This window comes from Dasypus novemcinctus, chromosome 10, assembly GCF_030445035.2.
Source record: "Dasypus novemcinctus isolate mDasNov1 chromosome 10, mDasNov1.1.hap2, whole genome shotgun sequence".
Lineage (NCBI taxonomy): Eukaryota > Metazoa > Chordata > Mammalia > Cingulata > Dasypodidae > Dasypus > Dasypus novemcinctus.
The window spans coordinates 37,240,705-37,252,152 of NC_080682.1; the positions used below are offsets into that span (position 1 = coordinate 37,240,705).

Sequence of the window (11,448 nt, forward strand, 5' to 3'; positions counted from 1 at the left end):
TTTGTGTAAAATGTGAGATGGTAATCCTCTTTCATTCTTTTGTGTATGGATATCCAGTTCTCCAGGCACCATTTGTTGAAGAGGCCATTCTCTCCCAGTTGAGTGGGTTTGGTGGCCTTGTCAAGTATCACATGACTGTATATATGAGGATCTATATCAGAACTCTGAATTTGGTTCCATTGGTCAGTGTGTCTATCCTTGTGCCAATACCATGCTGTTTTCACTACTATAGCTTTGTAATATGTTTTGAAGTCAGGTAGCATGATTCTTCCAATTTTGTTTTTCTGTCTCAATATGTCTTTGGCTATTCAGGACCTCTTTCCTTTCCAAATAAATTTCATAGTTTCTTCTAGTTCATTAAAAAATGCTGTGTTGATTTTTATTGGGATTGCATTGATTCTGTAGATAAGTTTGGGTAGGGTAGACATCTTAATAATAGTTAGTCTTCCTATCCATGAACAGGGAATATGCTTCCATTTATTTAGGTCCTCTTTGATTTCCTTTAACAGGGTTGTGTAGTTTTCTGTGTATAAGTCTTTTACATCTTTAGTTAAATTTATTCTTAGGTATTTCATTTTTTTATTTACTACTGTAAATGATATTTGGTTCTTGATTTCCTCCTCAGATTGCTCATTATTGATGTACAGAAATGCTACTGATTTTTTCTGCATTGATCATATAACCTGTGTCTTTACTGAACTCTTTTATAAGTTCTAGAAGTTTGTTGTAGACTTTTCAGGGTTTTCTATGTATAGGATCTTGTCATCTGCAAATAGTGAAATTTTGACTTCTTCCTTTCCAATTTGGATGCCTTTTATATCTGGTTATTGCCTCAGTCCTCAAGCAAGCACTTCTAACAAAACGTTAAATAGAAGGGGTAATAGTGGGCATCCTTGTTTTGTTCCTGATCTTAGAGATTTTAGGATTTTACCATTGTAAATGATGTCAGTTGTGGGTTTTTCATAAATATCCTTTATCATGCTCAGAAAGTTTCCTTCTATTCTGATCTTTTACAGTGCTTTTATAAAGAAAGTGTGCTGTATTTTGTCAAATGCTTTTTCTGCATCTGTAGATATGATCATGTGATTTTTTCCCTTCAATCCGTTTATGTGCTGTATTACACTAATTGATTTTCTTATGTTGAACCATCCTTGCATACCAGGAATGAAACCCATTTGGTCATGCTGTATAATTCATAATGTGCTGTTGAATATGATTAACAAGTATTTTGTTGAGTATTTTCACATATCAGTTCATTAGAGAGATTGGTCTGCAATTTTTCTTTCTTGTGGTGTCTTTGTATTAGGGTAATGTTGGCATCATAGAATGATTTAGACAATATTCCTTCTACTTTGATTTTTTGGAAGAATTTAAGCAAGATTGGTATTAGTTCTTTCAGAATGTTTGATAGAATTCACCTGTGAGGCCATCTGACCTGGGACTTTTCTCAGATGGGAGGTTTTAATGACTGATTTTATCTCTACTTGTGATTGTTTTGTTGAGATCATTAATTTCTTCCTTCATCAATGTAGGCTGCTTATGTGTTTCTAGGAATTTGTCCATTTCCTCTAAATTGTCCTTTTGGAATAGGGCTTTTCAAAGTATCCTCTTAATGATAGTTTTATTTCTGTGAGGTCAGTGGTGATATCCACTTTCTCATTTCTTATTTAGTGTATTTGCATCTTCTCTCCTTTTCCTTTGTTAGTCTAGCTAAGGGCTTGTCAATTTTATTGATCATCTCAAAGAACCAGGTGTTTGTTTTGTTTACTTTTTTAGTGCTTTCTTATTTTCTATTTCATTTAGTTCTGCTTTGATATTTCTTATTTTTCTTTCTTCTTCCTTTGTGGTTATTTTTTTGGTTTTTGTTTTGTTTTGTTTTGTTACTAATTTCTCCAAGTGTGCAGTCAGTTCTTCAATTTTAACAATTCCTTCTTTTTTAATGTTTGAATTTATGGTTATGAATTTCCCTCTCAGTACAGTGTTTGCAGCATCCCTTAAGTTTTGATATGCTATATTATCATTTTCATTAGTTTCAAGGTACTTATTGATTGCTTTTGAGATTTCCTCTTTGACCCACTGTTTTTCTAAGAGTGTGTTGTTTAACTTCCATATCTTGGTGCCAAATCTGGATCTCTGGCCCTTGCAGATTTCTCCTAAATGGGTAGTCTAGCAGTTTGATATGGTTATTGATTCCAAAAATAGTTATTGGATTAGGTTTGTGATCTGATCTGTACCTGGGCATGATTGAATTGTGATTGGGTCTTTAATTGGGTCACATCATTAGGGTTTTGAACCCCTGACACTTGGTGGGTGGGTACTCACAGATAAAAGGCATGGCAAAGAACAGAATTGAGGGTTTTCTGATGTTGGGGTTTTGATGTTGGAGTTTGATGCTGAAGTCTTAAGCTGGAGCCCCAGGAAGTCAGCATGCAGAGGAAAGAGAAGCAAGCCCTGGGAAGAGAGAACCTGAGCCAGGAGAAGAACCCAGAGGAATAGAGATGGCTCCTTAGATGCAGCAGAATCCCCAGGGAGAGAGACAGAGCTATTCACATGATAGTCTACAGCTGGTCTTGTGGAGAGTGGTGAAGTCTACAGAGCCTTATAGTCTACAGCTGACCTTGTGGAGAAAGGAGAGGAGCTGAGCCCAGAGGAAGACAGAAAGCCTGAACCCTCACAGGCATTGGCAGCCATCTTGCTCTAATATGTGGAAATAGACTTTGGTGATAAATAAATAGCCGTTATAAAAACCAACCAAATTCTGATATTTTGCATCAGCACCCCTTTGGCTGACTAATACAGTAGTAACTATGAACATGAGGAAGAGAGTTATTAAAAATCATTTTTTCTATCAATAAAAAACACCTATTAAGAAATGTTTTTTTTATAGTGTTAAGAAAAAAGCAGAAAAAAAACAACATAAACAACAAAAATCCATCAAACGAAACTAGAATTAGTTGGAACTTAGAGAAGTATATTAATTCTTTCAGAGAAGTGGAGGCCCATTTGGAGGTAATCAGTGATATGTGGAAATGAACTCTGCCACCCTTTATTCCCTCATTTTATCAACTCTTTCTTGCTGTAAAAGGGAGGAAACACGTTTCATTAATAGACAGAAAAGTGCTAATGTATTGAGGTCTCTGTAGTGTATTTTAATAATAATATATGTGGTAAATGATATAATACTGAAACTCAACTATAATCACAAGGGACTCCAAGATATTTGTCCCATTCAAAATAAAGTCAGCATAGTCCTCAAGATACAGAGAAGATAACTTAAATTGGGAAGAAAGCACAATATCATGTTTTTAACCTTATTTTTAAAAATTGTAATTCTGCTTAGAGTTATTGCCCTTGAGATTAATTTTCTATTATAGATGATGAAATATGTAGCATTTTAATTGTTTCTTCATGTTTCTATATATATTCTTCAGTGACAAATTCCCATAGTGGGGTTTCCATCCCTTATAAATCCTTCTGAGTTATCTATTCATGATGACAAATGAGAGATATTGCCAAGTACAAGTTTTCTTCATGAACAGGTAGGTTCATTCATAGGGAAAGTTTATATGTCCTTATAAATACAGTTTAAAGTATTCCTCTAGTCATCTTTGCAATTCTTAGCAAACAGAAAATGTTCTGTGAAGGGCTGTTAGGAAATGGGATTGGAGAGGTATCAATGAGGAAACGGAAGTCCATGTGAATGGGGAATTTTGCTCGATGCCCCAATTCATGGACTGCAGTTCATCTAATGACAGAAAGATAAATATTCTTACATAAACAATGGGGCTCTATCTCACAAAGAGGTACTAAACAGTAAACAGATAATAGTGTTTCTGGTTTATTTAGTATAACTGTTATTTTCAATAGCGATCTATTTCTCTATCTATCTATCATTGTTTATCTATATCTTACACATGCACAGAGTCAATGAATTAGACTTGTATACCATACCAGTATGTAAACAATACAAACAAAATGTTCTCAAATGCAATTATTGCCAAAGAAGCACACTTGGCCTCAGAACACTAATAAATACTCCTATATTGCTTAGAAACCATAGGGTCTTTTCTTCATTCTTCCTTCTTCATCCTGAATGATTGGAATTTAACATGGAAAATGCCTGTATGAATGTTAGGCCTGCATGCCATTTTCTAGAATAGTCTGCTATGTCACAAATAGCACTGTAAAGACCTCCAAAGTACCCATCAGCTTAATAAATGGGGATCTCTACCCTTGTTAGTAGACCAACTGTCTTGGTCAAACAGGTGGCAGTTGTTCATCCCATATAGCGCAACAACAACTTGAGGTAGTAGTGAAAATAGAGAGACTTCATTAGTAGATCAACATTTGAGCCTCATTCTACTCTACTGTTCAAATTTGTCATTGAACATTTAATAAATCTGAGCCCTACTTGGAGCTGGAGCTTCAGGTCAAATGGCTCAAGTAATTGATATATGCAGCATGTAAGGTGCTTGAAGCCTAACATTCATTATCTTTTCCTTTTTTAAAATTTTTTGACTACTTTTGATTAAAGTGAAAAAAAAAAGCACTTAAAAGGTTCGTTTTCGGAAAGCAGACTTGGCCCAGTAGTTAGGGTGTCTGTCTACCACATGGGATTTCCGCAGTTCAAACCCTGGACCTTCCTGACCCATGTGGAGCTGGCCCATGTGCAGTGCTGATGCGCGCAGAGTGCACCCTGTAAGGAGAGCCACCCAGTGCGAAAGAAAGTGCAGCCTGCCCAGGAATGGCGCTGCACACACGCAGAGTTGACACAAGATGACACAACAAAAAGAAACACAGATTCCCATGCCGCTGACAACAAGAGAAGCGGACAAAGAAGAACACGCAGCGAATAGACACAGAGAACAAACAACTGGGGTGGGGAGAAGGGAGAGAAATAAATAAATCTTTTTAAAAAGGTTCTTTTTCAATACATAAGGTTTATTAATCATTGAATAGATCAATAAAACTGTAAAAAATAAAAAGTATTCTTTAGCAATTGGACAGAGTAGGCTAAGAACATAAAACAGTTTTCTTGTCTAGATGTGTGGAAAATGGCTAATTATTTGTAAGGGGGCCAAGATGATGATGCAGATATCTCTGCAGAGTAAAGAGGAAGTGTTAATAGTTTTGACATTTAACTTCAGTCTCTTTCTTTTACAAATCACAATCAAATGAAGCAACATTTCCTTTTCCCTGGTATTTTGGCAGAGGAAATCTATAATATTGCTCCTTCTATTTTATTAAATCACTGTTTTCCTAAGAAAGGAGAAAAATCATCTCTTATTTTTCCAAGCTCCATTTTATTTCTATCATGTAAATTCCAAACAGGAGATGAGAAGTAGCTCATCTAATAGAGGGCCAAATCCCAAGGAATAAGGAGGAAAGGAAAGATCTCAGATGACAGTGGGTGGGTAAAGGGATATATCCTTACACTCAAGAAACAGTTTGTTGGTAGCAGCAAATAGTGGATGAGAGCAGAACCAGTGATTTTTCTGGAAAGCACTAAATACCTACCTACCAACATACATACATACGTACATATGGAAAGGCATGCACAAATAAGTTATGAACAAAATAAAAGTGCCGTAAACCCCAATTTGCCCCCAATAATATCTATCTCAATGCATGTGATCTAAAATTAATGAATGCCTTAATAATGAGTCGATTTGGCAGCAACCAAGAAAGTGGTAAATAGCTAGATCAAAAAGAGAAGATTATGACAAAAGGGAATTGGTGAAAACTCTATTATAAATGTCAAGTTTAAATAATGATAAGAATAACAATAATAGCTGACACAATAAGATTTTACTATGTATGCTAGACACTGTACTACTCCCTCTATCTGGCTCAATTTATTTAATCCTCGAAAGGTACCCAGTTTTTTGGAGGAGAAAACCATCTTTGAGAGATTACTTAAATCCATTAGTTTAAAGCAAATGACCACACTGCTCTGTCTTGTAAGTTAGATATTGCCCTAGTCTTCATAAATATTTATATTGGGACACTCAGCAAAATCAAAATTTCTCTTTTTTTATCCAAAATGCAAATGCAAATTTTGTTGCCTCTAAATATTTCTGGGAAATACTAGATTTTATATGATATTCTTTTTATTGCTATACAGCTATGTTTTAGAATATCTTAAAGAAATTTTCCTTTCAATAGTTTATATATCTTCTTTATAGTGTTAAACTTTCAAATGGTAAACCATTCAATGAGTTATTTTTATACAAATTCTGTTTGTGTATATAAATGTGTGTATGTATGTTCAATAATGAAGAGTGTAGAATATATGTGCATATATCAATGCTTTTAATCTGAATATTACATATTATAACTACACATCTCCTTATGAATAGATGAGTCCTAAAGTAATGTGTTCAAAACACAAGGCCAGACAATATAACTAAAAGTCAGTCTCATGTTTCTAAATAAATTCTTTCAACAACATTTGCTTTTGTGCAAGAAGAGACTTTTCAACTTACAAGAAAAATTTGAATCACATTGAGCTTTTTTTTCCTCATAATTGGTATTATGTTTGCATTTATCTAAGAAAATAAAACAATCGTAATATGAATTCTTTACTTTTAATACGTCCAATAAAAGCTGAGAACCATCTTACTGAAATGCATAGCTTTTTTTGGCAAAAACAGGCAACCTAAGTAGATGTTACAGGAATGGAGGACTTCTTTATAGAAACTATGAATATATCCATATTTTTATGACTCTTCTATATTCTCCTTAATATATATTAAATCCTAAGAAAACAAACAAATATTAACTAATTTTTCTGAAAGCACAATGGGGAAGGACGAAATATAAGTTTGATTATTTTATTAGAAGATATAGCATTGGTAGAAGTCCCTTAATCCAACCAATCTTTTATCTTTTACACATCAGGAAATTAAGTTCCAGATAAAGAAATTTAATAGCAGGATCAGGACTAGAACACAAAGTTGGGGATTTCATTAACCTGTGCTTTCTGTAAAACTTCATGTATGTTTTCTTAATCCATCCTCATGACCCCATAAGGTCATATTCTCTTATTTTCCCATTTACTCACGAGGAAGCTGAACACAGCAATATTAAATAAATGATTTCAGATCACACGTCTTGTAAGTAACTGAGAATTGAAACCAAGTCTTAAGTCTTTTTACTACTGATGAAACATTTCAGATTTCATTAAAATATCATTTTAAATGCAAAAAAAAAATTCCCCATGTAGTTAATCTTTATTCTATCTCAAATATTCAGCATAATCAAGGACCAGCTGGGAAGTTATGATCATGATATTCTTCTAATTTGTACTTTGGTGACAAATGCTAGCAAGTTTTATGAAGAATGATCAGTTTTTCAACACTTTGGCCCATAATAAAAGAACATAAGTAAAAAGTTTATGTTCTTATATTAGCTCAAAGTATAACTAGAGTATTAGAAGATATAAAGATTCCAGATAACTAGCTTACTTAATCTGAGACACTAAAAAAACAAAACTAGCCGCCTATCCAACATTTCAAAAATTTTCTTTTACTTTCTCATACATTTTAGAAATTTCATGAATTTATACTTAAATGTTTACAAAATAATCATAAAGCTTTTATTCAGTATTTTCTCTTACTTTTGTTCTAAGGAATTATAAAAGAATTGGGGAATAAAGCAGGGAAATGGGGAATAAAGGAACTGCTAAATCTCTCTCTATCTATATCTATCATCTATCTATCATCTATATTCAAACGTATAATAGGCTGAAATAAGAATTAGAGGTTTAACAGTTGTGGAAGACATCAGTTTTTGACTACTTCAAACAGTAACTAGTTTTTGCAATGATTAATTCCAGTCATCAAGAAGATTTTTTTTTTAATTTTATTTTATTTTTAATTATCTTTTTTAAAGTTAATAAATCACACAAAATGTTACATTAAAAAATATAAGAGGTTCCCATACGGTCCACTTCCCATCCCCTCATATCCATCAATTTTTAATTGTATTTTTTAAATTTTTTCTTCTTTATTTTCTTTTAAATGTTATATTAAAAAAATGAGGTCTCCATATAAACCATATAACCCATATAACACTCCCACACCAACAACCTCTTCCATCATTGTGGCACATTCATTGCACTTAGTGAACACATTTTGGAGCACTGCTGCACCACGTGGACAGTGATCCACATTGTAGTCTACACTCTCCCCCATTCCATCCAGTGGGCTATGGCAGGACACACAATGTCCAACATCTGTCCCTGCAGCACCACCCAGGACAATTCCAAATCCTGAAAATGCACCCACGTCATATCTCTTCTTCCCTCTCCCTACTATCAGCAGCTACTGTGGCATTTTCTCCACATCAATATTACAAATTCTTCCCTTACTAATCACAATAGTTCCCCAGCAGAACACCAGTAAGTCCATTCTAATCCATACTCTATTCCTCCATCCTGTGGGCCTTGGAATGGTTGTATCCACTCCACATCTATATCAAGAGGGGGCTGAGATTCCACATGGATGCTGGATACAATTCTCCTGCTTTCAGTTGTAGGCACTCTTGGCTCCCTGGTGTGGTGGTTGATCCTCTTCACTTCCCTGTTAGCTGGCCAGGCTAAGTCCAATAAACCAGAGGTTAGGAGTTGCAAATCGGCTGAGGCTCAGGGCCTGGCTATTACATGGACAGTCAAGAGATTCAGGTCTCCTGAGTATACACCAACCCAAACACGAACCACAGGTCCAGTAAAAGTAACAGAAGATACATGTGTAGAAAGGTCATATCTGAGTCCAACTCCATCACAGTCAGGAACACAAATTACAAAGTAGGGCCAACTGACATGGCTCTGAACTCCAAAGCCATCTGACATGACCATAGAATCTGTGAGTCTCTGTAGTCCTCAGCATTTTTTTTGAAGATACATGGGTCACAAAAAATGTTATATTCAAAAAATATAAGAGGTTCCCATATATGCCCCACCCCACTCCTCCCACATCAACAACCTCCTTCATCATTGTGGCACATTCATTGCATTTGGTGAATACACCCTGGAGCACTGCTGCACCACATGGCTCACAATCATAGTTTACACTCTCCCCTAGTACATTCTGTGGGCTATGGCAGGACATACAATGTCCAGCATCTGTCCTTGCAATATCATTTAGGACAATTTCAAGTCCCGAAAATGCCCCCACATCACATCTCCTCCTCCCTCTCCCTGCCTTCAGCAACTACTATGGCCACTTTCTCCACATCAGAGAAGGTTTTAAATTAGATTAAATTAGTCCTCTTTCATTTTCTCATTGTCCTGGGCTAATGAACAGGGATAAAAGGTAAACAAGTACATAGTTCCTGATCTCAACTTCAACAGCTTTCAGGTAGAGATAAATAAAAATGAAGGACTGCCATAGGATTTAAAGGTTCAAGGTTTAAGGGAAAAGATAATTTTAAAGAGGAAATGATATTTTACATCATTCTTACTTGACTTGTTTGCGATGTGGACAATGACTGGCAAGGATTCAATTCTTATCTAGTTTCACTCTAAGAATTTTGAAATTTGCTAAATCAAAGTGATGCTTTAAGAAGTTTTATTTTTTTCTTTTTTTTTTTTGGATAAGAGTAATGTATTTATTTAAGTTATTTTTGAGTTCCATTAAGTCCTTTTATAATAAACATCTCAAATTTGCAAGATGACTAATGAGATTTACTCTTTGATTGCAGAAGAACATTTTTTGCCTGTCACTTTAACTAAATTTCAAATATATTACACACTTTCTAACCTTGTACAAAACTAGTGAATAAATAAAATATACGCATCTACTAAATGCTGGGGTCAGTGATAAAAGTATTTCTCTTCACAGGAGACAGAGACAGCAAGAATAAAAGTCCTGAAATCTGTAGAGACAAGTCAAAACCAGACACTAGAAATTCTGTTATATATTTCTATAACTTCCTATTATTTTACAACTTTCTGTGTAAAAAATCTAATACATATATACATACATAAGAAAAATATTAATAAACACTTGTAAAGACATGAGAGAAAGAAGAGACGGTAGGGCAAAAGAAAAATAGGAGATGTTTGAAAGGGAAATGAGCAGGAAAAGATAATGAAAATGAGAAATGGCTGTATTTGTTATGTATGTTTATTGATTTCTATTTATTTTTTAGATAAAATGCATCTCTGCCTGGATCAGATTTAGAAAAATGCCCAATTTTACTATATGACCAAATTTATTCTTTTGAGATTAACTAGTCATACAGAATTGCAAAACATTTTCTCTGTGATTTTCTTACTGGTCAATGTTATTACCCTGCTTGGGAACATTGGCATGGTTATATTAATCAAGATCAGTCCCCCACTCAACAGCGCTATGTACTTTTTTCTCAGTCATTTATCTTTTGCAGATAGGTGGTTCTCTCTGAACATCACACCTAAAACATTGTATAACTTGGTATCTGAGACCAAAACCACATCCTACCCTGGTTGTAACATGCAATGATTTTTCTTCATTGCTTTTGTCCATGTAGAGGTCTTCATCCTTGCCTTAATGGCCTTTGACCCATACATGGTATTTGGCAACCTTCTGCCCCATGGCAGCAGAATGTCAAGGACTGCTGTGTGTATTTGGTTGATTTCTTTCATATATATATATCTTCTTTATTAGTCTGATCTTCACACTTTGGACCCATGGTTTATATTTTGTAGAAACATAAAGATAAACCATTTCTACTGCAGAGACCCAACCATCATTAAAATGGCCTGTGTAGGGAACTTTATTAAGGAATACACCATGAGCACTTTAGCAGGTCTCAACTTCTCTTATTCCTTATTGATCATTATCATCTCCTATTTATTAATTCTTATTGCAATCCTAAGAATGCATTCTTCAGAAAGAAGAAAGAAAGCCTTCTCCACATGTGGGTCCCATCTGACTGCTCTTCTTCATGTATCTTAGAAGTCCAACTGAGGAATCTGTGGAGCAGGGGAAAATGGTGGCTGTGTTTTACAGCACAGTAATTCCTATGCTGAACCCCATGATCTACACTATTAGGAATAAGGACATAAAGAAGGCCATGAACAAAACAATAAGAATATTTTAAACAAAATAAAATGGAAATTTGCAATGAATGATTAGATGCGATGAATGAAAATTAACCATTTCTTTTGGGTTATTTTAGGGAAGTTATCTTTATACTTGCAGTGAGTAGACAAAAAATATGCAATTGAAAAGGGAAAAATGAAGTAGCAAGCAAGAGAAGCATGTTGTAAACCTAGGACTCTCTGGGTCTATGAAATCCTGAAATGACAGAAATAAGTTGAGAATATTATCTACTTTGTTTATTTTCCACACAATGCCAAATTTAGTAGGTTATTTTGGAATAGAGAAAATTTTTTCATGGCCCTTTGACGTTTCACTAGTCCACCCTTCTAATTTTGCTTTGAAAAGAAGGATGATGGTCTCT

General features: G+C 34.7%; 1 pseudogene; it reads left to right on the plus strand.

The window, feature by feature from the left end:
* Positions 1–10,188: 10,188 nt before the first annotated feature.
* LOC101433081 (olfactory receptor 5M3-like) lies at positions 10,189–11,085 on the plus strand (annotated as a pseudogene).
* Positions 11,086–11,448: the final 363 nt, after the last annotated feature.